This window comes from Marmota marmota, unplaced genomic scaffold (genome assembly GCF_001458135.2).
Source record: "Marmota marmota marmota unplaced genomic scaffold, marMar, whole genome shotgun sequence".
Taxonomy (NCBI): domain Eukaryota; kingdom Metazoa; phylum Chordata; class Mammalia; order Rodentia; family Sciuridae; genus Marmota; species Marmota marmota.
The window spans coordinates 3,381,145-3,407,541 of NW_025999962.1; positions in this window are offsets into that span (position 1 = coordinate 3,381,145).

Below are 26,397 nucleotides of genomic sequence, written 5' to 3' on the forward strand. Positions count from 1 at the left end.
CTTGGGGCGAGGACTTCAACACTTGAATGGGAGCACATTCAGTCCAGGGCACAGAACGGGGGCGGGGCCCTGGTGTTAGGTGGTGCGCTACCCCACACTGCCTGCAGTTCTGGGTGTTAGGCCGGTGCCCATAATCACGGCATGAATGGATCCAGGAGCCCCAAACTCAGAAGCTGTCACAGCCTCACTGATTCACCCACATATTTGAATGAGCTGGTGACCCCTAGGTCCTGAGATAAAATGCTGAACAAGACTCAGTCCCTGCTTCTGAACTGTGCAGAGATAGAGACAATGGTCACCCCCTGTGACAAGGACCTGGATAGACATGATGGTGTGCAGGGCCAGGGAAGGCTTCCGGAGGGAGTGACCACTGTGCTGGGGAGGAGAGCCTCTTCCTCTCCTTCATCAGGAGAGCAAAGCGCTATGGAGCCTGGACCCTTCTCATGTGCTGCTGCCTGACTGGCTAAGGCAGGTCACAGGGTGGGGCCATGCAGGGGACTGGAGCCCCTGCTTCACAGGCCATCTGTCCGAGGGTCCTCCACACCACTGTTGACATAGGCAGAGAATGCTTTCCTCCCATAAGAAAGCAGAACAAAGCAAAGCAGAGCAGGCTCCGTTACAAATGCCAAACAGCCTCCAGCCTCCACAGGGACAGAAAACAGGAATTGGCGGGTCCGCTGGGGGGTGAGCGCACCAAGCCCCTCTTAGCTCCTGATGATCATCGCTGCGGAGGACACAGGCCCGGGGCTGCCAGGGCTCCTGAATTTGGTTCAGCAAAACTGAAAATGTAGAGTTTTAAGTGAAATCCAGATTTTTAAAGTGTTGGCTCAAATTTTGAATCCCGTGTGGGCCAACAAAACCATCTGCAACTGGCATTCAGCTTGGGTGCCACTGGTTTGGTGCCTCTGCTTAGTGCTTCCTGGGTTCCCAAGCAGTGTCACTGTACCACCCTGTCGGTTTCCAGGGAAGGTGGGTAGAAGTCCCAAACCCAAGTTCACTCTGGCATTAAAGCAAAATTGGGTCAAAAGGTGAAGCTTGCACAGGGTCTGGGGCTTGCTTCGGTCCTGCTGAACTCAGGGCTCAAGCGACATCCCGAGGCTGGGTCTCTCCATCTCTCCATCTTGCTGTTCTGTGTCACTCTCTGGCTTCATTCTCGGACAACAGTGACATCCACGCAGGCTCCCAGAATCCTCAGAGCTGGAGTACACCCAAGGGAGGGAGGTCCTTTTTCTCAGAGATCTGGCTCAGGAGACACTTGGCAGACCTCCCCTTCCCCTGCCCCCTGGACTCGGGAGAAGCAGGGATGTCCTGGTGGACTGCAGAGTGGGCAGGTGGGAGTGAACGATGGAAGAGGAAGGAAGTACCAGGCGTCAAGTGCAGGAGGTGAGGCCCACTTTTGGCTGAGTTCAAGGTTGTGAATACCGAGACTTCACATCAGCAAGTGACTTGCTTTAGCTGCCACTTGTAGGACAAGGACTCGAGAGTCCTGTATTCTCCCCTATGTTTAAATAAAAGCTCTGGATGCTGGGATGTCTCCATTTGAGGCAAACTGATCATGGTGTTTCCTGGATATGATTTTGTAATGCGAGATTCGTGGGACCCCGATAGACCTCCAGGAGCCGAATCTGATGCAGTCACACAAGAGTCTTTATTGCAAGATCGAGCCTGGACTCACAACCGTTCCCGACGCAGCGGTCCCAGGGAGTGAGTTCCAGTCCTTTGTCCAGTGAGATTTTATAGGTTTTGGGGGATACTCTATGTGTCACAACATCACACAGCAAATCATTCCATACAGCGGGAAAGTCAAACAACTCTTAGCAGTGATTAGCACATTCACTGGCGGGAACAAGTTGGGTAGGGGTTAGTTAGTAGGATTGGTTAGTCCAAGAGGGGGATTCCTTTGAATTGATTGGTTTAGGCCACGAGGGGTGTTCGTGCTGAACTACATGGTTTCCCAACATGTTATCCACTATCATAAACTACTGGGGGGTCATCTGGCGTCCCAGGTGTTTCCCTGTCTCATGCTGATTGGAGGTTGCTAGGGGGTTGCCATGGGTCCTCACCTAGCCTGACTGAGTCAGGGACACCTGGCACCGCAGACCTCTCCTGTTATTTACAGACAAACAACTCAGCAGGGTGGGTGTGTGCTTAGGAGTGCTCTGTGGGTTTTTCCAAGGACAAGGGTCATGCCCCCTTCCTTAGGACAGGCCTTAGGTAGAAGCTGCTGTTATTTATTTTTAAAAACGGAGCCACATCAATTTCTCAATTTCTGTTACTAGAACTGGAACACAAGGTTGGAGTGGAACCTTGAGATGTGGTTTTTAAGATCTTATTATTATTCCTCGCATGTTCATGGTAGAAAGTTTTAGAAATTCAAAAAAGTTAGGAAGACTCACTGCTAACGCAGTCTCTGAAAGGAAGCCGAGGGTGGTACACTTCTTTCTTCATGCCTGGGTATAAAGAAGAAAAAAACAGCTGAGCCAAGCTCTCTGTTCAGTTCTGTACCTACCTTTTTTTTTCACTAAAAGATCATAAGTTCTTCAAGTTGATGTCTTAATGGTCCCAGGGAGTCCGGCCTGGGGATCCTTGAAGTGTCAGCCTCGGGACAGGACAAGCTGCCCCTGGGGCTGGGTGAGCTCTTTGCTGAGGAGCTGGGGACTGACCCACAGTGAGGAATGGAGGGTGGGACCAGGCAGGCCCTGAAATACTTTCCAAGGACCAGCCATTGCAACCCTGAGGCTCTTCTTCAAGACCACCGTTTCGGTCAGCTTTTTTGCTGCCGTGACTAAAAGGCCTGACCAGAACAAGGGAAGAAGAGGGAAAGTGTGTTTGCGGGCTCCAGTTTCAGAGGTCTCAGTGCATAGAAAGCCGGCTCCGACCTTGGAGCTTGGGGTGAGGCAGAGCATCATGGAGAAGGGTGTGTGGAGGGAAGCAGAGATTAGGCTCATCTCACCAAATATGAACCCCAAAGGCCTGCGCCCAAGGACCACCTCTTCCAGACACACTGAACCACCTTCAGTTACCACCCAGTGGGTCCCTAGGGGATTGGTTCACGGGTTGGGTAAAGGCTCTCATAACCCAACATTTCACCTCTGAGTGTTCTTGCGCGTCTCACACAGGAGCCTTTGGGGGACACCTCACATCCAGACTGCAACAACCACAATCCTGTGACGATGTCAACGTCATAGAACACAGGTGACTTCCTCTGCCGCCTGGCGTTAGTGTTCCTGCACGTGGGCACTGTCTGTCCATGTGGTGGGGAGCCATAGGCAGCTGGAGCAGCTGCTCCCCCAACCCCGTCTGCTGGCTGGGGGCAGATGGAGGGTAGGGCATGAGAGACCCCCTGCCTTACCGTGGAAGAACTGGGGAGGACAGCTTCTGGTCATCCCGTGGTCGGCCTGATGTGGCAGCAGGTCCCGAGTGACGGCCCCCGACACGCAGCCCATCCACAGCATGCACACTATTTATGCCACTGCGCCCAGGGTCCTGGTGGCTCTCTTCTCCTGTGTGAGTCCGCACTTAGAGAAGTTCAGCATGCCGATTACACACTCAGCCAACTGAGATGATTCTCTGTTGCTATTACAGTCAACGGGAAATCACACACGCCACTTTATAAAGTAAATTATTTTTTCACCTGATAGATCATAATGGCTCTCCAGGGTTGTTAGGGCCTAAAGAGTTCATTTAGAGCTTGGGGAGTGTGAATGGGCGGGGAGGGAGGGGCGCAGGTGAGAAGGAAGGTCCAGTATTTCAGAAAGCTGGGTGCCACGGAAATTGGCAGGCGGCACTCTTATCTTAACCGTTTCTGCCTTTAATGGGCTTGTAAATATCACTGAATCCTGTCCTGCATTTCCACCCACGACTTCTGCTTGGCTGACACCAACTCCCACACTTAGAAAACCTTTGTAATAATGCAAAGCACGGAGGGAGGGCCATTCGGTGCCTGCTGCCACTGCATGCCCAGCATACAGCCAGGTCCCACTCTGTCCCAAGCCACTCAAGACCCTTGGCTTGGTGACACAGCCCCCTGCTTCCCTTTCCTTTGAATCCTGATCATGGTGACAACAGAGATGACGACGGACAAACCCCTGGGACACAGTGTGTGGGCCCAGCACCACCCAGTTTGAAACCCTGTTTGAAATTCTGAATTAGCCAGTGCAGCACAGAACCGCAATAGCGGAAGCCAGCGGGCATCACCTGTCATATAAATCAGGAGGCAGGAGAGGCTCGGTGACCCACCCACAAGGCTGGTCAGAGGCAGCAAGGATCTGGAGCTTCGTCCTGGGCCTTGGGAGTCCAGGCTCATTCCCAGGGATGAGGTGCCTTTCCAGAGCCTCGGCAACTGGGTGCGCACTGTGTCCTTGGCAGCTGCTCTGCTGATCTGCCTTCTCTGTACCTCAAAGCTAAGAGACGTTCCTACCTCCAAGGCAGGTACCTCACGGTAGTGCTCAGGGGCATTGCCCCTGGGCAAAGGCCCTGTGGGCAGGTGGAGGAGTGCTTTCCCTTCCCAGTGGGAGGCCCTCTTTTGGCTCTCATCTGCTTAGTGGGGACATAGTGGCTGCATCCCAGGTCCTGGTTGAGTTTGGATCTGGAGATACCTGGTTGGAGGACCAAGGTAGAGGTGTTTCCAAAGGAAGAAGACAGAATTGCCGTGTGCTGAGGGTCAGGCTGAGTCACTGGAAGGAACTCTGGGTGGGGAAGGGTGAGGGCCAGTGCCCCAGAGCCTGGGTGGGAGCTGAGGGGCTGGCAGGACCATGGCGGGGGCTGGCACCCGATTGACTGGCTGGGGCTATTGGTGAGACTTCTGGTGCATCAGCAGCTTAGAGGGTGTCATGCAGGGAGACGGCCAGGCCACCACAGGGTGTTTAGGAGGGTCCCATGGCATCTCTTAAGGCAGAGTGCTTGCAGGATTCTGCCTTGGTGCAGGCCACAGGTGACTCAGAATGTCACTGGACTGGAATGTCACTGCGGCTGTAGGAGGCAGCTAAGGCACAGGACCCGGCACCCAGTAGGTCCTCATGCCTCATTGCTGAATGCATGACCGATGGAGGCTGGGCAGTCAAGGGGTTAAGTGGACAGAGCTGAGCGATGGCAGCCTGGGCTTGGGAACAGGTGGGCAGGGCCCAGGTGGGTAAGGCTGGTTGACCTCACCGAGACAGTCAGCTGCTGCAGCAGCCTGAGGAGTGCAGACCCAGTGGCCACCTGCATCTGGACTCTGGGAGGTCCCTTTACTGAACTCTGTAGATGCTTCTTAGGCAAAGATGGAGCCTATTTCCATGAAGAAGAGAAAACAGAGTTGTATATTTTGATGGTCTCGTCACTCAAGTGAGCATGGATGCAACAGGGGACTTCCGCTGTCTGGGCTTTGGCTCTGCACCCCGAGCAGCTCTCCAGAATGTTCCTCTGGCCCTGGTCCCTGCCTATCGGCCCCATCGTCCTGCGTCCCTCCAGCACCTCTGGCAGGGGCTGTGGCTTTTCTTTCTTTCTTCCTTTTAGGTCGGAGGCTCGTGGTGTCCAGTTGTCTGTCTTGGTGATGTTGGCAGGTGTTGTCTAATGCCGAGACCCCTTATCCAGGGGACCTGCAGAGGGTGACGTCCCATCATCCCTTTTCTGGCTGGTGTAAGAGACCCCCGCCCCTGCTCCTCTTGTTTGGTACCTGGTGGTTCAGTTCACATAGGAAATGATTGATTCTTATTTCAAGATAACAGATAACTAATTGGTCCTCTTTCATCCTTCAAAGATGACTGAATAGTTTCTTTTAGTTAACTATGAGCTCCAGGTTAAGCATGTCTGATAGGTTTCAATCCACGGTATTTACCACCTTTTATTGAAGTTCGAATTTCCCATTCCTCACCAGTGGGAAAATCAAGATGGCTCCTGAGTCCTTTGGACAAGACCCTCGGGGTCATGTGATAGTCCCTTGCTCTCTGGTATGACAAGATATTTCAAGCTTATCTCAGACAATATTTCTCCCTTATACCTGGGATCAGCAGTTTTCCTGAGAATCCTGTATTTGTTTTTCTTCAGTGGGAGATGAATTTGAAGCCCACAGTCTGAGCACTCGGTGTTCAGAGCTCTGGGTCAATGTCCATAAGGCTTTCAACAGACACGGCTGGGCCTAGTATGTCTCCCCCTGGGGGGCCACTCAGGACGTGGGGCTCTTCTGCCTCACACGTGCGCATTAGTCACCTTTCACTGCTGCTGTGAAGCCCCGAGGCGGCCTGACCCCACAGCAAGGAGGTTCCCTGGCTCAGTTTTGGAGGCTGGAGCGCAGTGCAGCCTCTAGCAAGGGCTCTGCCAGGGCCGCACCTCCTGTTAGTGAGTGTGGCCTGGGGCTGGCGCTGCCGCCTCAAACAGGAAGCCAGAGAGGCGGGGTGGGCCCAGTGGGGCTTCTGCAACAATCCTCTCCGAGAACTGACCAGGGTCCCGTGAGAAACAACTTCATCCCTTTCAAGGGCACAGCCCTAACTGGCTGGGACTGGCTAGATAGGCCACGCCTCTCAAAGCCCCGCCTACCTCCCAACACCACCCCAGGGACTGAAGCCCCCAACACATGACATTTGGGGGACATTCAAACTACAGTATTCCTGACTTTTCTCTTGCACTCCAGGAGCCCCGGTTCTCGAAGATGCAGAGATGACGGAAATAGAGCACCTGCCCCAATCCCCCAGTCTCCACCTAGGCCACTCTTGTCAAGGCCACCAATCTTGCAGTCAGCTCTCAGTCCCCACAGCACATTCCACTTGGCCGGCCTTCGTCTCTCCCCCTCCCCCCTCTCCCCCTCTCCCCGTCTTTCTTTCCCCCATGAAGCACTTTCTTCCCTTGGATTATAGGACGCCCCACTTCTCTGCTGCTCCTTCCTGAACTCTGGGGACCCTCTTTGTCTGTCCGGTGGCCACCCGGGCTCAGCCGGCCCAGCCGCTCCCGTGGGTTCCAACTGCATCACGGCTCCGCGAACCTTTGCCTGGCAGCTGGGCTTGTCCCTGCATGCCTCCCTCACGTGTGTCCCCCACCTCTCCCCCCATGGCTCCCCTCAGACTCTGTAGGTCCCCAAGTGCGTCTTTGGTTCTCCTCGCCCCCAGACCGCACTTTCCTCAGTCTCCCCACCTCGGGAAACAGCCCCGTCCTCGCAGGGCTCAGGACAAGGTCCCAATGCCCGCGGGGAGGTTGCCCCCTCTCCTTTCACCCACACCCAGGCCACCAGGAAACCTGGGGACCCTTGACACAGACTGAGAGCGGGGCCACCCCCACCAGCCTGGCCCCACCGCCCTCCTGGGTTTCCACCCGGGCCTCCCAGCTTCTGCCGCCCCCTGCGGCCCTCCAGTCTCTTCCCTCACAGTCGCCGGGACCAGCCCGTTCAGTCCAAAGTCTGGTCGTGACACCTGCTGTCCAACCCCCCGGCCCCCATCTCACCCAAGGGGAAAGCCGTGCCCTCACAGGGCCATCAAGGCCCTGTGTGATTTGACCCTGGGGCCACCTCCTGGCTCCTCTCCCGACTCCCACTGCAGCGCTGCCCCCGCCAGCCTGGGCCTGGGCACTTGAGTGTCTTCTGCCTGGACACTCTTCCCTGACACCACAGGCAGCTGGGATTTGCTCCTTTGCCCTCGGCAGGGTCCCTTGCCAAATGTCACCCTGTCAGGAAGCCTCTCCTCCCTGTTTGAAGCAGCAGCCGCCACTCTTTTCGCTCCAGGGGACTCCACTGTCTGTGACACTAGGTATTCACCTGCTTATTGGCTGATTGTACTGTCGGCTCCCCCAGGGTGGGCGTCTCGTCTGTTTGGTCTGGGATCAGATTCTCAGTGCCTGGAACAGTCCCTGGTGCGTGCTGGTGCAGGGGTCGCTGGAGAGTGGATAAGGCAGTGGGGGAGGGGCGGCGCCTGGCCCTGCCCAGGAGCTGACTCTGCACCTTGGGCCTCGCACCCAACTTTGTTTCTCACCATGGTACAATGTACCTTATGCAAAGTGACCATTTTGCCCCTTTTTAAAGTGCACTTTCACATAGCTGTGTGTCCCTCTGCGCCATCCATTCCGTCTGCCCAAGCTGAGACTCTACCCATCAATCACCAACTCCCCATGATTCCCTGCTGCTCAGCCCTGGCAAGCGGGGGTGCTGCTCTGGGCCTGTGAATTTGAACTGACCATTCTGCGTACTTTGTGGGGAATTGTGCAATATTCATCCTTTGGGGACTGACTTCAGGTCCACCCAGGAGGCAGCAGGTGGCAGATTTCCCTTTCCTTTTAAGGCTGGACTATGTCCCACTGTGCGGATGAGCCAGTTTGTTACCCACTCATCTGCTGTGGGCATGGGATGCTTCCACCTCTTGACTATCCCGGATGGTGCTGTGCCAAACAGGTGCCCATAAATATCTGTGTGAGTCCCTGCTTTCCATTTTTGGAGGGTTATGTACCCAGAAGTGAAATGGCTGGCCATACCTAACTCTTCTTTCTCAGAGAAATGTTTTGTTTTTATGTAAATTCCCAAGCCTCACCTCCCTGAAGACAAACAACCCTGTGAGTGGCCTTCGGTGTCTCTGACCTGGACAATCCCATGCAGTCTCTGTCCTTGGAGCCTCCCCCTGAGGACTTGGGTCTGCAGCTCCAGGGCGATCTCCAGTGCCCAGGCTGTCCCCAGCACCCCAGGGCTGTCCCCAGCGCCCCAGGCTTGTCGGCAACACGCCTCCATGTCACTAGGTGGCGCTGGAGAGTAGCTCAGTTTGTTTCTTGGGAAAGACCCCTTTTCTTGGGGGCGTGGGAGGCTTCCCTGGATTGAGCACGGGGCTCAGGAACCGACTATTCCCAGTGACCCCATCCCTGGGTCACATTGCCTTGAGACTTGGCAACGACTCTGGGTTTCTAATTCCTTCACTCAGGGAAGCCCCCACTAAGCTCTTTTAAAAGGGAACGTGTCCTGGGAACATTGGTACATTGGAGAGGACACTGGCTGGTGGCCCCAGTGCCACGCTTCAATCCCGTTCCTCAAGAGCTCTGCGTGACTGAGTAAGCCACTGGGCTCTCGTTTTCATACCTGCAGAATCAAAGGTTCTCAGTAGTTAAGGTCCCAATTTTGGCACTGCCCGAGGATCCCCCAGGAGGAAGAATCCTTGCTGGCTGGATCAGGATCTATAGGTGAGGGTTTTTGTTGTTTTGTTTTTAAAAGCTCTGCCCATGAGTCTCAGGCAGCATTGTGTTATATGCTCCCTGAGCGCCCTTCTAGCTCTGAGAGGCTCTGACCCTTCCAGCTCATGACATGGAGCAAGTTACCCTTTAAAGCCCCAGATTCTTGATACCTATGGTCACACGGGACACAGGGATGTGAGGAAGCCACCCAAGTAGCACCTAGCACCCAGCCAGGGGTGAAGCCAGCATGCAGACGGTAGCTGGTCTGGAAATTTCTAGACCAGCTCTTGTTGACACACAGGCCACGGGGTGAGTCAACGTCACCTGGAGAGTTTGTCAGAAGACACCTGCCCAGCTCCACATCCTGAGTTTGTGAACCGGGGGGCTGACAGGCAGGTCCAGGATAGGTCCTGGGCAGGTCCAGGCTTCTCTGAAAGGGCTCCCTGCACCTCAGCACCCTGCTGGGCACTCACTCACTAGGGACTCAAGAAATGTTAGGGTGAACCACCATCTAACTAAGGGAAGCTTCTAGAAGAATGTGGCCCCAGAGCAGAGTTTCAAAGTTAGCTAGACCAAGAAGGTGGAGAGTTTCTCGTTAGCCGGAGGAAGGAGCAGCGTCCTGACCTGTCACGAGCAGGAGGCAGGGGCAGCAGGGGTGACCTGGCTGGGCGCTCCTCGCGCGCTCCCCAGGGAGCTCGGTTCTGATGGAGGGAGACAGGAGCCAGAGTCACGCCCTGAGGATGAAGAAAGCTCTGTCCTGGGAGTTCTGAGAAACCACACAGGGTTTGGGGCAGGGGAAGGCTGGGATCAAGGGCTCCATGGGAGGTTCTCAGAGCCAGTGGACGTTGGATTGAAGTTACATGGTGGGAGGGAAGGAGACGTGTTGGGAGGGGCCTGCTTGGTCTAGGCGAGGGATGAGGGATGCCAAATGGTGGTGGGGACGGAGGAGAGGGCGCTGATCCTGGAGGAGTGGGGAGGAGGTGGAGAGCACGGGGCTCAGGAACCGACTGTGCTCAGTGGAAAGGAGGAGGCAGGGGGGAGGCCTGGGCAGAGGATCAGGTGCTGGGGTGCGTGGTGAGGGCTCGACTCCTACGAGTGTCTCTCGGAAGTGCCAAGGGTTTGGAGCAGAGGAGGGACGTGCTCTGGGAAGGCCTGACCTGTGTGTGGGGACGAGGGGGCAAGGGTAGAAGTGGGGGCCCTGGTTGCTGGGTCTGGTGGTGCCGGCTGGGGAGGGATTAGCATCTCAAAGGCAAAGCCATCAGAACTGCTGGCGGCTGGAGAGACTGGGTGGGAAGGAGAAGGTGACACCCAGATCAGCAGCTGGGGCAGCTGGGCAGCTGGAGCCTTGGTTCGTGGGACTTAGGAGCCCAGAGAGGGCTGGGGAGTCTGGGGCACATGGCCTTCGAGGTGGGCTGTCAGACGCCGTGGAGGTCAGCTGGGAGTGGCCTGAGAGCCGCAGACAGGTGGGATTTGCAGTTCAGGGCTTCGACACACCTGGTGGCTTTGGCAGTGGGAGGTCATTGGTGACCTCAGTCACTGCAGCCTCCGTGGCTGATCTGGGCTGAGGAGGAGCACGGCGCTGGGGAGGAAGGGAGGTGGTGGAGGAAAAGTCAGCCGTCTGTCTGGGTCTGCTCAGGCGCCATAACACTGTACAGCAGCCTGGGCGGCTTCAGAGACGCGTATTTCTCACAGTTCTGGAGGCTGAAAGTCCAAGATCAGGTGCCACATGGTCAGGTCAGGGAGGTCTCTGTCAGGCTTGCAGACAGCCAGCTCCTCGTGGCGTCCCTGGGCCTCTTCCTGTGAGGACAGGAATCCTGTTGTGCCAGGGCCCACCCTTACCACCTCAGGTCGCCCTAATGACGTCCGTAAAGACCCCTCTTCAAACACAGCTACGTCAGGGTTAGGGCTTCAGCCAGGGATTCCAGGGGGCACACAAGCATTTGGCCGTGACACCTCCTCCCGAGAGGGGGAGTAGGGCCCTCCATCCTGAACCCCCGACCTCCTTGGCTTGGGGCTCCACACCCCCATTCCCAGCCTCACAGGAAGAGGCTCCTCATCACAGAGCCTTCAGCGCCCCGCGACTCTTCTGGGAAGAGCCCCCCTCCTGCTGCCCGTGGTCAGCCCAGCCCATCGCCGTCTTCCCCAGCTCTGTTCTTTCTTTCCTTGCAAATACCGTGTTGCCGCCAAACTCACCAGATCAGTATACAAATAAATGCGGCTCTAAATGTCTTAATTATGCCCCGATAAAGCTGTTCAAAACGGCTCTGGGTCTCGAGTTGCTTCACGTCCGCTCCCTTTGCCTGGTGCCATTGTGTGTGACCACTAAGTCACGGGGACTAAACGCGTCCTTTTAAGTCACGCGGCTGAGCTAGACGGATGTGTACACGTGGAGACTGCCCTGACACGGCAGTCGCCTCTTGCCCTGGGGCAGGTCGCAGGAGGTGAGTCCCTGGGGCAGGGCCGTGTGTGTTTGACTTTCTAAGAGCCGCCAGGCAGCCTTCCCAGGGGTCCTACGTCCCTGCAGTTGGGGACGAGCTGACCGCTGTGCTCCAGGCATTCATTTTTACTTTTTCCCCCTGAAATCTCAGCCACTCCAGTGTGTGTGTGTGTGTGTGTGTGTGTGTGTGAGTGTGTGTGTGCAGGCAGAGGCTTCTCCCTGGGGGTTTTACCCTGCACGCCCTGAGGACAGCGGCTGAGCACCTTTCTACAGGTTGGTCACCTGTGGGTGCCCTGGTGACAGTGTGCCTCCCTGCCCGGGGCCTGGCGTCTCCTCCTCGTACCCTCCTGGGGTGCCCGAGGTAGGAACAGGCTCGTTCTCACTTCTTTGGGTGACACTTCTTTGGGTGACAGCCATTTCCAGTTCTTTGGGTGACAGCTGGTAGTGGAACTGCCGTCTGCCTTCAACTGTTTGAAGTACTGCCTTGCTGTTCTGTGTCATGGCTACGTCACCTTATTGGCCCCCACAAGCTCCTTCGTTTCTGAGCAGAGGACCCGGCAGTGCCCCTTTTTGGGCTATTCTGGGCATTGCCTGAGGACCCTGGGGGGTCCTTCCTTGGGGCTGGAGCTTGCCAGAGCTGCTCCCAGCCCCTTTCTGCCTCTGGTTTTGAAATGTGAGCTCTTGCTCCTAAAATGCTCCCTGTGAGGTGACATCACTGCCCTGGGGTGTCTGCAGCATGCACCAGGCTGTCTGCACTGTCAGCTTCCAAAACTGAGCTAAATAAATCTCTAGTTCAGCTCCCTCAGGTATTTTGTTTTAGTAAAGGAAATGGACTAATAAAGATAGGATTCCCAAGGAGTCACATTTTTAAAAAATAGAATATCTGTTTAATTTGTTGTCATTTAAAAATCAAAGAATATTGTTTTGAAGGAATTTCAGGAATCTTAAAAACAAATTTTGTCTCACACATTCCCTCCTTCACATGATCATGGCTGATAAAGCCATGATCATGAGGATCACGGAGCCCTCTATACTGTGCCTTTAGGTCTCCTTGGCTTAGCCCTTCTTGAACAAGCCCAGTGCACGATGACATGCCCACCCCCGCTGCACACACACATCCACACCCTTTTTTTTCTTAGCACTGAAGATTAAACCCAGGGGCACTTTACCACTGAGGCACATCCCCAGTCCTCTCTCTACGTTTTATTTTGAGTTATGTTCTCACTGAGTTGCTGAATCTCACTGAGTTGTTGAGGCTGGCCTTGAATTTGTGATCCTCCTGCTTTGGCCTCCACAGTTGCTGTGATTACCGAGGTGTGCTACCCAACCTGGCGCACTGTTAGTTCTGGAATAAATTCACTGAATTTGGAGAATCTCTTTCTGATTGGGATCCAGGTTGATATTCTTTGCAGACATATCCCGGGCACCTATCCACCACACACAGCAGCCACTCGGTAGAAATGAGATGCCCAGTGGATGGAAGGAAGGGTCAGGGTCCCGCCGTCAGCACAGTGCTGACCTTTAGCAGGACAAAAGTGGACTGGAAGGTGCCTTGGAGGCTAGTAAAGGCTCCTGAAGCTATGTCCACCTTGTGCATGGACCTTGGGTGAAGAGAGTCTGCGAATGAGACCACCTTGCGTTGTCGGGGTGGCATCCTGCTAAGAGAGACATGGGGGTGGGTGTTGACACCCGAGGAGGCCGTGTGACGACAGGGACGAGGCTGGAGGGTGCTTCCACAAGCCAAGGGTGACGAGGACAGCAGGGACCACCAGAGCTGGGCACTGAGAAGGTCTAACATGGTGTGGGACAAGGTTTGAGCGTGTCCCTAGGCTCCCGTGCTGGAAGCTTGTCCCCAGGGGGCACTGGGAGAGATGGGGGAACTTTGAGAGGTTGAAGCTGATAGGAGGTGGCCGGGAGGCTGGGGCATCTCCCTTGGAAGAAATCAGTGTAGTTCTGGGGTCTCTGGTTGGTGCTTGTCAGGGTTTGGATGTGAGGTGTCCTGGATGGTGACAGTGGTGACCTAATCGGTCCATGCTGGGGCTGCCCTGGAAGGACGCAACTGCCTCCCGCCGTCCCCTGCCTCCAATGCCGTAGGGAGAGCGGCCTTCCTCCCCACTGCCCTTCCGGCACGATGCTCTGTCTCGCATCAAAGATGCGAGCAGTAAAGATGGCTGACCCTGGTCTGAATCTCTGAAACCGCAAACTCAAATCGTCTTTTCCTCCTCTCAGTTGCCGTTGTCAGGTATTTGGTCACAGCAACGAAAACCTGACTAACACGGTTTTCCTGAGAGGATGTTACGGAGGAGCAAGACTGGCCCGTGGCTACCCTCTGGCTCCCTGTCTCCTTGGGATAGCTCCTTCTGGAACATACTTGAGCCATGCTGTCATCTGCCATGATGTGACACAGCCAGGGGGACCTCACCAGAGCTAAGCAGATGCCAGCGCCATGCTCTTGAACCTCCCAAACTGTTAGCTAAATAAACTTCCTGTTACCTCACTCAGCCTCAGTTATTTTACTGTAGCATTGGAAAATGGATGAATACACACACGTACATAGTGAGAGTCCTTGAAAGAGAGAAGAGAACAAGAGCAATATTTGGATTTTCCCAAACTAGTGAATTACATCAAGCCCCAGAATCAAGAAACTCTATGAATGCCAAGCGTAGAGAAAGCCAGAGAGGGCTGGGGATGTGGCTCAAGCCGTGGCGCGATCGCCTGGCATGCGTGTGGCCTGGGTTCGATCCTCAGCACCACATACAAACAAAGATGTTGTGTCCACTGAAAACTAAAAAATAAATATTAAAAAATTTTCTCTTTCTCTCTCTCTCTCTCTCTCTTAAAACAACAACAACAACAACAACAAAAAAAAAAAAACTTGTAATAAAATGTCCTGAGCTGGGGTTGTGGCTCAGTGGCAGAGTGCTTGCCTAGCACATGTGGGGCACTGGGCTCAATCCTCAGCACCACATAAAAATAAATAAATAAATAAATAGGAGCTGGGGTTGTAGCTCAGTGGTTGAGCGCTTGTCTCGCATGCATGAGGCACTGGGTTCGATCCTTAGCACATAAAAAAAAAATTAAAAAATAAAGATATTGTGTCCATCTACAACTAAAAAATTAAAAAAAAAAAAAGCCAGAGAGAGGGATGAAAAACGAAATTCATAAGTAAATCAAATGTCACAAAAATACCATAGGGTTGGGAGTGGACAACGGAGTTAAATCATCCTGACATTGTTGGCAGCCTGGGGCGAGGGAAGCCTGCGGATTCGTATTGGGCTTTGATAAGTCAGGGCAGTGTGTTATGACACAGAGTGATCCCAAGTAGAAACATGGCGTCACTGACGAGCTCATCGGGGAGAGTCAACTAACAGAGAAAAGGACATGAACAGAGGTACAATCAGAAAGAAAGTAGTGAGATGGCAGAGTCAAACCCGATGTACTGCCGTGAGTGGGAATAGATGGTCCAGCGAGAAGCAGCCTCCGTCCACCTGGAGAGACGCAAACCCCAGGCCACACGTCAGCACAACATGGAAAGTTTGAAGACAGCAGTGGAGAAAGGGGGACCAGGGGACCCGCTAAGAGAGGCTGGCAGACGTACTTGCCGGACACGGAGCCCTGGAGGTGATAGAGACTCAGGCTCCCAGGAGGACGCGGCCACTCTGTTTGCACTCGCAAGAACCAACAGAAATGAACGGTGAGAAGTAAACTCATGATTCTAACTTATTTCTCTCAACAACCGAAAGAACAGAAAAAAACCAACTAGTCAGGGAGGAGGACAGAAGGACAGGATCCTATTGCAATTCTCAAGAGGAGCAGGAACAGGACGGTGCCTGTGGCCATGGAGGGGTGGATGGAAGAAACTGGCCCAGCGAGCGCTGCAAGTCCAGATGTGCAGGGCGGGATGACTGACTGGAGACCCAGAGCAGAGCCGAGGTTGCAGTTCAAGTCCAAAAAGCGTCTGCTGGGAGAGTTCCCCCTTGCGTGGGGAGGTCAGGCTTCTGTTCTACTCAGACCTTCAGTTGATTAGGTGAGGCCCACCCGCACCATGGAAGACACTCTGCTTTACCCCAAATCCACTGAATTAAATGTTAATCTCACCCAGGATAGCCTCACAGTGACACCCAGAATTATGTTTGATCAAATATCTGGGCACCATGGCTCAGCCAAGTTGATCCATAAAATTAACCCTTAAAATAATGAACGAACTTAACCTAACTGACCTATATAGAGAACTCTGTAGCAGATAGTCACATTCTTTTCAAATATAAGGAACATTTCCAAAAGTACATAATCTGCTGGTCCATAAAGTGTTTCAACAACATTCTCATTTATCTCTAAAGTAAGACTAAAAATTGAAGTACTGAAGACATTGTTTGACTATGGCACAATTAAAACAGAAATCAATAGCATAATGATCATTAGAGAAGCTGGGTGTGGTGGTGCACACCTGTGATCTCAGTGATCAGAGAGGCCGAAGAAGGAGGATTGTAAGTTCCAAGCCAGTCTTAGCAACTTATGGAGCCCATGTCTCAAAATAAAAAATAAAAAGAACTGGGGATGTGATCAGCGGTAAAGTGCCCCTGGGTTCAATCCCTAGCATCAAAAAATGAAGGACAATTTGAGTTTCCCCACTCATAAAAACTACATTTCTAAATGAAAGAACAATGGAAATGTGATATTGAAATGATACTTGAGCTTAATATTCTGAATTAAATGATAGTGTTATCCAAATCTGTGGGTACGTAGCTAAAGCTGTGCCTCGAGGGAAATGTATAGCCCCACAGAAACAAAGAAAGACTAGTCAGTGAGCTAAGATATGACCCAGGAATCAGGAAAAAAGAACCAATTCCCCCTGATGAAGGAAATAAAAATACAGGTGTGAGCACAGAGTACCAAAGTAGAAAACGAGCACGCGGCAGTGCTGACCGGCAAAGCCGATGGTGAGTTTTTGAAAGATCCACAGAGTTGATGGCGCCATGGTGACGTCAAAAGGCAGAAAGACAGAAGGACAGAGTGTGCAAACTACGGACGTCGGGTAGGAAAAGAGCGGCCAGGGAGGAGAGCATGATCCCAACCCAGGAAGCCTGCAGTTTAGCAGACAAAAGGAGTCCTAGAAATACACGGCGTACGGTGGACGAGAAGAGAGAAAAACGTGAATCATTCTGCAAATACTTCAGTTAGGGACTCAAGTCCTCCTGAGAAGGAACCTGGCGAGCCCAGAGAGTTTCCCGGTGAACTCGACCAAGCCGGGGCTTCACAGTGCCTGTCGGACGCACTGGGTCTCCATTCCCCAGCCGGCCGTTAGGAGCTGAGCAGACTCCTGCCCCTCCCTCCCTCGTCCCCACCCCTCCTGTGTGTGTCTGTCCCCTCCCATCCCTCGTCCAGGACAGTGACAGAGAGGCAAACCTGCCCTCTGCCCTGTTACGCCTGCTTTAACATACTGACCAGGACCCGCTCTGGGCCAGGCCTTGCACTAAGCACGAGGATCCAAAGTGACCATCTGGAGGAAGCTGCCCCCCAGCCCTGGGGCACTTCCTTCTCCTTCGGCTGACAGCACCTCCTGCTCCCGAGGCCCAGGTCTGGTCATTCCTTTGGACTCTGGCGGGCAGGTCTGTCATAGGCCTGTCTTCCCCACTCTGCCGAGTCCGTCCTCCATCCGCACGGTGCCTGGCACCCAGCAGGCTTTTTTTGTAGAGTGGATAGAAGGGAGGAAGGAAGCAGCCGGGGCAGGCGCTCAGCCCCAGGGCTTGAAGGGACAGTGTTGGAGCCCAGTTCTCGGGTTGGACTGGAAAGGGTGGCGGTTCCACTTAGCAGCTAGTCCAAGGTCATCATCAGTGGCTCAGAGCAGGACAAGGTCATCACCAGTGGCTCAGAGCAGGACAAGAGCTGGGTGCTCCCCTTTCTCAGCCTTGCTCTCTTGGCCTGTGTGTCGGGTGGCTTTCTTTGCTAGGAGCTTGCTGTCCTGACTCTGCTTTGGTGGCTGGCCCCAACTCTGGCTACCAGCTTCCATGTGCAATGAGCATGTCCCCCCACAGTGCCCAGGGAAACACGTTTGTGTTTGAGGAAAATAGACGTCTCAGGGGTCCACAAAACCATCAGTTTTAAAAGAAATTAGGAGGGGCTGGGGCTGTAGCTCCGTGGCAGAGTGTTTGCTCGCATGCTTGAGGCTCTGGGTTCGACCCTCAGCACCGCATACAGATCAACAAAGACACTGCATACATCTAAAACAAGTTAGGAGGAAATAGTCCTTCAGCAATGGCTAGCAGAATCAAGAGGTTATCCCTCATGTTTTGGTTTGATTTGGTGATTTTAATTAGCAGCCATAGATTTCTCTGCAACTCAACTTTAGTTTTTTTTTTTTTCTATTCTTAAGGGTTTTTTTTAGGTGGATACAACATCTTTGTTCTACATTTATGTGGTGCTGAGGATCGAACCCAGTGCTTTGTGCATGCTAGGCAAGCACTCTACCACTGAGCCACAACCCCAGGCCCCTCGACTTTAGTTTTTTTGATTAGAACCCAAGTTTTGCTGACAACCCATTTTGATGCATGTAGGGGCAGGAATCAGTGTTACTGAGAACGTGAGTTTCACAGATTTCTTCTGAGCAGGTTGGCATGTGTGTGCATGCATAAGGCTGGCCACTAGAACCAAATAGATGGGGACATGCTCTCAGTATCTGTCACTTCCACTCCCACAGGGTCAACCAACTGCAGAAAAAATATTCGGAAAAAAACATTTTCACCTGGGTTGAGCAAGCACAGACTTTTCCTTGACAACATTCCCTGAACAGTACAGAGTATCAACTACTCACCCAGCATTTACATTGTGTCCTACTGTATTATAAGTCCCTCCAGAGATGGTTTAAACACATAAGGGTGTGTGCTTAGGCTCTGTGGAAACCCAGCACCATCTCACAAAGGACTTGAGCTTTGCAGACTTTGAACCCTGGGGATCCCCATGAGCATGGAGGGCGGGCTGGATGGCAGCAGCAGAGAGAAGCCAGAGGAGTCCCCTTCTTGGAGGCTCTTCCTACTTGTCTAACTTTCATCTCCATCTTTACTGTGAGCGATGAGCTTTTGTTAACTTGGTGGAAAGACTGTTTGCAAGTAGCAGCTGATGCCATACCCACAGAGCGGGAGTCCCCGTCAGAGTTGCACGGACAGAACTGGCGCTGCTCTGGGAACACAGATGCCCAAGGATGGCCATGGCCGCTGGGACCCCGGGAGAGCAGAGTGCAAACAAATCGTTCCAGCTGACGGAGGAAACATGAACAAAGTTCCACCATCGACTTCTTAACTAGTCCTCTCTGCTTGTGGGGTTTGAGCTTTAGCCTTGATTGTGGGGGGAGGGAAACAGGTTTGTCACCTGTCGAGAAATTTCAGGCAAAAGCAGGTAAGGGAGATCTGACAGGCAGTTTTACCTTGTCGGGTAGCTGCATTTAGAAAGTGGGTGGGGTGGGGTGGGATCTTTGGTTTATTTGGCCCAAGACATTCAAATTATTATCTATTCGATGTGCAAGTTGGGAATTATGAATGAGCCTTTTTTTTTCCACCGCAGTGCTGGGGAAGGAAGTCAGGGCCTTGCACACTAGGGGGATCTACCACGGAGCCAGTGAGATCTACCCCAGCCCAGGAGATTTTTTAACCATTTTTTTCATACCCATTGAGTCCTATAATATGGCAGTACCAGAAGGTGACAAAGACATCAAGAAACAATTGTCACTAGGTAGAAAGAGGAAGGACAGAAATAAAAGAGTCGTTTGAGGAACAGCCATCCACCCTTTGTGGCGGGGCCGGCCCCAACTCTCTAGGTCCATCCCCAACTCAGGCACTGGAGCTCCTGTTCCTGTGGAGCTGGTGGCCCAAGACTCATGGGGCTGGGGCTCAGCTGTGCTGCAGGTCACGCTCAGACCTGCATGGACTGTCCCTGAACGCTCATTTTGTTCACTCAACCTGCACTGCCATGCGCTGTGGATCGAGTTTGGAAGACCATGAACCGCATGTGATGGTGGCCCCATAGGCTATGTCACCCGTGACGTGGAGGCTGTCTTAGTTTGTATGGCTGTGTGCTGCAATATCCATGCATGGTACAGGGCCCGACGTCACACTTGCCAGAAGAGCCCCTGTCACTGAAGGGTGCACGACTATTCATCAGCCCCTGCTGACTCAGAGCGCGGTGCACCCTCTTGATTAGCAGTGCCCCCTGGTCACCCCCTGGTCGCCCCCTGGCCTCTCAGCCTGCCTCTTATTCTGTGGCACTCACAGAATGCAGTGCTTGGCTTTGAACCTGACTGCCCCTCACTGCTGCAGACACGGCCTCAGCCAGGTGAGAAAGGGACCTTTGAGCTGAAATGTCTAGAGACATTTTTGGTTGTCACAACTGGGTGCAGGGTGCTGCTGGCGAGTAGTGGGTAGAGGCCAGGGACACTGCTGGACACCTTTGCTGCCGCAAAGCAGGAATGTTTCTGCATCCCGAGCTCCCGGTGGACATTTTCAAGGACCCTTTAGAGGTAGTGGTCGGTTCTGGGAAAGCTGCCCTCCTCCTCTAAATGGGCTGCAATCCCGACCGGGAATCTTGCTCAAAAAAGGGTGGCCTGGTGGTGAGAAAGCTGTGCCTTCTGAATCTGGTGTTCGGCTGGCTCCCGACCCCTCTTCTCGTCTGTCTTCTGGCATGAACTGTCCCACCTGCAAGTCCTTGTGGGGCAGAGGAGCGTCATCAGCGGTTCAGAGACCAGACGTGGGAGCCGGGCCTTTCAGCCCAAGTCATTCTGTCCCCCAGGGACACCTGGCAACGTCTAGAGACATATTTGGTTGTCACAACTGGGTGCAGGGTGCTGCTGGCGAGTAGTGGGTAGAGGCCAGGGACATGCTGGACACCTTCACCGCCACCTTGGGTGCACCTGAGGACTGAGGTGAGTGCCTGGAGGCGCTGGAACACGCCTGGCCCTCATCCCCGTGTCTCCCCAGAGACAGACTCTGCTCTGGGAGGGGGGTGCAGCACATCTCCTGGGGCTGCCTGGGTCCCCTGAGATGGTGATTCCGCCCGGAGGTGGTCCCTGTCCACGTCTCTTGCCTTGGCCAAGGCTTCCACCAGCCGCTGGGGGCCCTGTCCGAGGCCCAGCAACACCCCCGCTGCCGCTCCCTGGCCAGCCTCAGCCCCAGCATCTCCCCACCCTCCCTCCCATGGTGCCCCTGTCTCCAGGAGGGGGTCTGAGGACACCTCCGGGAAGTGGGGACTTGACTCAGGACAAGTGGGTCCTTGATGCGTGGGATGAAGAGGGTTTTCAGCAGAGACGCGGAGATTTCTTTAGGAAAGCGAGGAGACACTTCAAGGGAGAACGCGGCCATCCAGAGCGAGGCAGCTTGGTGAGGGGTGGGCATGGGAGGCGTCTGCTAGTTCTCAGGATCCTTAGACCCACGTGGTCTCTGCTTGCAGATCTGACAGATGACAATGATGCTGGAAAGTCCCCTAAATTATCCGTTTCTTAAAATGTCACATCACTTTTTTACTTAATCCATTTATTGGTGGGTCATTAACGGAGCACAAGGTGATTTTCAGCAACGGGCAAACTTAGGACACCTGTGAGATTTGTAGATTTCCTACAGGTTGGGGAAGACAGGGCTGGGTGCATGGTTGGGGAACTGCAGTCAACTCGGGGCTCCTTGCTCTTCTGATTTCAGTTTCTCCCGTCCTGCCTCAGCCCTGGCGCCCCTCTCCTAGGCTGCCTCAAGAGCCTCCTGGCCGGTCGAACCCTAACCCTCCTCCCCTCAGTCCACTTCCAAAGGAACTTTGTTCACTGCAACTTCTCATTATTTATGGGGAAAACCCAAGTGTCACGCTCATGGGTGTCAGCCCTCGGTCGTCCTGCCCTGGGGCTGCTCCTGACCGCTCAGTTCCAATCCTTGGCCAGGGCCAAGGAACAGCCCCACGGCTCAGCCCAGTGACCACTGCTTTTCCTCATGAGTCTGTGGCTCAGCTGGTGGCTCTTCTGTCCTCGCCAGGCTCCCTTGGCACCTCTGAGTGTGGCAGGGGGAGTCAGGCTGTGCAAGGCTCTGGGGACCTCAAGCTCTGCAGACTGGGCTCTCCAGGATGGTTCCGCCTAAGAGATCCCTGCTGTCCCAGCTCCCTGCTGGGGGACTCCGGGCAATGAGAGGGAGGAGAGAGCGAGAGACCTCATTCAAACCCTCAGGACCCCTCGGAGCCTCAGAAAGCATAGCAATGTCCATGCCATGGCCAGCTCAGGCTGCTGCCCAGGGAGGGGCAGGGGTTCCGGAGTCTTGGAACCAGCACAGCACACTGTCACTTCTCCCACATTCTGTCGGTCCCCCCAGTGTGAGGAAGGGTGGTGAAGAGCTTGTCCCTCTCCAGAGGAACAGCACTGGGGCTGGGTGCAGGGAAAGGGGGAGGAGGAGGGAATTTCTGCCACGACCCGCAGAGGGACCCAGAAAGTTCTGTCACTTTGTCCCCTGATGGATGCTTTGCAGAGCTGCCGTTCAGCGTTCCAGAGGATACAATGAGTGGAATGAGTCAATCCTTAGAACAAAGGTGGTTGCCCTCTGGAAAGATGTTTTGCAGCCGTTACTGACGCCTGCCTGAGTCACCATGGCCCTTATTGGGTGTCGGGGAGAACGGCTTTCAGTCCCCGTGAGCCGGGCGCCGTGTTCTGCTTTTCTAACCTTACCCACTGGCAGTTGTGTGGGTGCCACCACGTGCCTCTGATGTAGCAGTGGGTTGGAAAGGGAGGTTGGTGCCAGTGTGACTGATGTTTCTGAATTCTCTCTGTGACAGTGACAGAGAAGAAAGAGCAAGACATCACTTGGAACCTTTTTGAAAGCACTGCTCTGGGTGTGTCTGCTTTCTCGGCTCTATTTACCCGGACTAACTGTGGGGACTGCGCTTTCTGCTCATCACCACACGAGGTGGACACTGTCATTCACTCAGAGGCCCAGAGGGGTGCCAGAACACAGTCAGTCCCACAGCGGGAACATGGGGAGCTTGGATTGAATGGACCCTCAAGGCAGGTTCTTTAGCCTCCATCTTCTTCCTAGCTGAAAGTGACCTCGTCTTGCCAGGGACCTGGAGGGAAGGCCACCCACTCATTCAGGACACGTGGCCAGGTCAGGGGGTCTGCCAGGTGACAGGTCCCACTCAGGCACTGCAGGACCTGGCTCTCAGAAGGGTGGGCCTCTGGGAGGCCAGCTGAGGAGAGAACTCAGACTCGGGGACTGGACTCGCGTAGACATGGTTCCTGCTGTGAGGAAAATGGAACCCGGTCTTGGGCAGAGCGAGTGGTCTGGAGGCTTTGTGGGGGTGACCTGCCGGGACCCTCGGGAAGGTGCTGGGGGCATGGCCTGAGTGCTGACCTGGAGCTGGGGCAGGGCGGCCCCTGGAGAACAGCACAGAGCCCAGGCTTGGCTTCCTGGCGGCTGGAGGACGTGGCACCGTGGACTCCAGCCTCCCTCCTGCCTCCCGGCCTCCAGTCGTGCCCTGCAGTTCTCATCCTCTGGAATGGCGCTTCCGTTCATCAGAAGCACACGCCCAAACCTCGGGCACCACTGGGCTCCTCTCCTCGGCTCTCTGCTCTGCCCGGCCCTCCTGCTTCTGCCCACTTCTGCCCACTTCTGCCCACACCCCCCGCTCTGTCCTAACTTCAGCTGGGCCTCCAAACCTGCCTCCATCCGGGCTCTGGCCCTGCCCTCCCAGGGTCTTCCTGGAGGCAGAAATCCAGCCATGTCTCTCTGCTGCTCGAAACCCGCCCGTGACCTCCCTCTGACTTGGGAAGAACACAGACTCTCCCTGGCCCAGGGAGCCTCGTCCCCCTCCTCCCCCACCCACCCCACACCTTGGTCCCCTTGAGCTCTGTTCTGATGCTTTCGTTCTCTGACCTTTATGCCACGCTGTCCCCTCCCTGGGCTGTGCGCTGGCCCTCTCCACGGTACCCCGTCCTGGCTCTCTGGCCACCCAGGTGCTCCTCTGCCGAGGGGCCTTCCTGGCCCCAGGCCTGGCTCTCCCTGGCGCTGCCTCCCCACCTGTGTGAGTCGTGACCCGGCAGCGTCCCCAGCTGACGTGCTTTGGCTTGTCCTTGGCGTCTCCAGCCCCCACCAGCTACAGCCTCCGTGGGGACAGGTCCCTGTGCGGCCCTGGCTCGATGGGCACACTCGGATTCCTTGTTAAAGGAAAGGCCATTTTCTCATTTGCAGATGGGGGAGGGTGCCCGCTGAGGAATACAACGTCGTCCAATGTGAGTTGATCGACTCAATACCCTGCAGTAGGGGACACTGTTCTGTCCTCAAGGAACAGGTGGCAGTGCACCCGGTGGTTGAGGGCCCAGGAGTCGGGCCGTCCCGGAGCACGGCAGGTGTGGCCCTGACCCGGCCTGCTCCTGCTCTCTGCCTCTGTGTGAGAAGCAGGAGTAAGGATGGGGCACCCACGGGGTGGTGCACCCCACGGGGTGGTGCGCGGTTAAATGGGCAGACGTTGGTACAGAGATGGGCAAATGCTTACCTGCCACAGCTATGACTATGCCGCTGTCACTGCTGCTGCCTCTCGCAGTGCTGGGAGTTAGAGCCAGGGCCTCCCACAGGCCGGGCAACGTCCCCCGTTACCACTCCACGGACGTTGTCATCATCCCAGCGACGGTTAGGGTCTGGGAAGGAGAAAGGCTGAGGAGTCCTCACAGAGGGGTGGCGTTTGACCCTGGTGTTGGGGGTCTGACGGACTGGAGGGGTCTTAGTGCTTAGGAAGATGGCAGTGGTGTTGCTCTCAATTGCCACATGCCCGCCCCTGGGTGAGCAGGGTGGTCCCCACTTTACAGAGGGATAAATGTCGACTCAGAGTGTTCAAGTAACTTGCCCAGAGGTAGAACAGGGGCCACCACGGGGCTCCTGCTCCTTCCCGGAACAACTCCTTCATCGGTGGTTTGCGACCCCCAGACAGGACTCTTGGGGAAGGCAAGGGGGCAGCGCCCTTGTTGCAGGTTGTCATCGACACACTCAGCGCCCACTTTGAGCTGCGGGACCGCCAGCTCTCTAAGGCCCTGCTTCTTCATCTGCCAAGGCCGCCACACTGGTGTCTCCAAGGGGCTGTGACATTAAAGGCACAGGTGACATGAAGATGACTATGACGTCCATTTGTGTCTGTGAGAGAGACACAGACTGGTTCTTTCTCAGCTGGCCGTGGGCACAGGCAGCACTGGGGAGGGCGGGCCAGGTGACGCTGCAGTCACACACTTGGCTTTGGCCACGGGAGTCCCGCAGTGATTTTGGCTGAGGTGTAACAGACACCTGTGTAACAGGCTGAGGTGTAACAGACGTCCCACTCTCGGGTCTACGTGCTGGTGGCTGTTCACACACACTTCCACCCGTCTGGTCACCATCACCTCAAGATGGAGGCCATTTCCACACCCAGAGAGATGGTGCCTCCTTACCGTCGACCACCCTCCCACAAAAGGGAACCACCGTGCTCCTAAGCATGTTTTTATTCGTGCGTTGCAGTTCTGCGTACCAGGGGGTTCCTTGGACATACCCATACCTGCTTGTGACATCATCTGCTCCATTCCAGTCCCAGAACTGCCCTCCGCCCCTCCTCCCGTGCCCTGAGGCCTTTCCCACTCTCTTCGTCTTCCTTCTGTTTATTTAACTGGTACACGATAGCTGCATATGAGAGTGGCATGTGCTGTGATTCACTCACACGCGTGCAGCATAGTTTAGTCAACTCACTCCCTAGGTCTTCCTCAGCCACCACTGGCCACGGTCACCACTGATCGGCTTGGCCTGTGTCGTGTGTCTGTAAACGGCATCATGCAGCCTCTGCTCCTTGGGGAGAGCCTTTCTTCACACGGCATAACTTCTGTGAGAGCCGTCTAGTTTCTTTCCGACAGCGGTAGATCGTTCTTTAGTCTTTCTGTAAAACGTTCCATCGTATGAATGTATCATACCTTCTCTATCCACTATCCCATGGATGGACATTGTCCTAGTCCGTTTTCTGTTGCTATAACAAAACACCAGAGACGAGGTAATTGTTACAGTTTAGATGTGAGACAATGCAAGAAAGTTTAGAGGTGGAGTGATTGGGTCATGAGGGCCTTGACCTCACCTGTGCACTCGTCCCCTGATAGGAACTAACCAGGTGGTGACTATAGGCAGGTGGGTGGGGCCAGAGGAGGTAGGTCCCTGGGATGTGCCTTTGGGGGTTGTGTTTTTCCCCTGGTGAGCAGAGCTCTCTGTGCTTCCTGGTGCCATGTCCTGACTGCGCTCCTCCATCTCACCCTGCCACCTGACGCTCTGCCTCACCGGGGGCCAGAGCAGCGGAGTCAGCCACCGTGGACCTCTGAAACTGTGAGTCAGAATAAGCTTTTCCTCCTCTGATTGTTCTTCTCAGGTCTTTTGTTCACAGCACTGAAAAAGCTGCCTAGAGTGGACATTTAGAAAGAACAGAGGTTCATTTGGCTCACGGTTCTGGAGGCTGGAAAGTCCAAGCGCCTGGGCTGGCGTCTGCGCGGCATCTGGAGGGCCTGGCGCTGCCCGCGACGGGTCCTGGGCGTCACGTGGCGCAGTGCAGCAGGTGTGCTAGCTCCGTCCCTTCTCTTCCCAGCCACGAATGGAGGCGTGGCCCACCCTCGTGGCCTGTCTAACCCTGGACACTCCCCGTGGCCTCACCCCAAACAACACTAGCACGTGAATTTGGGGATTAGCTTTCTTTAATTTTTTTTTTGGCATGCTGGGGTGGGACCCCAGGGCCAAACACCCACCACTGGGCAGACCCAGCCCCTGGGGATCCGGTCCTGCCGCTGCCATTTGGGGGACACATCCCAGCCACACACCAGGCATTTAGTTTTTCCCTTT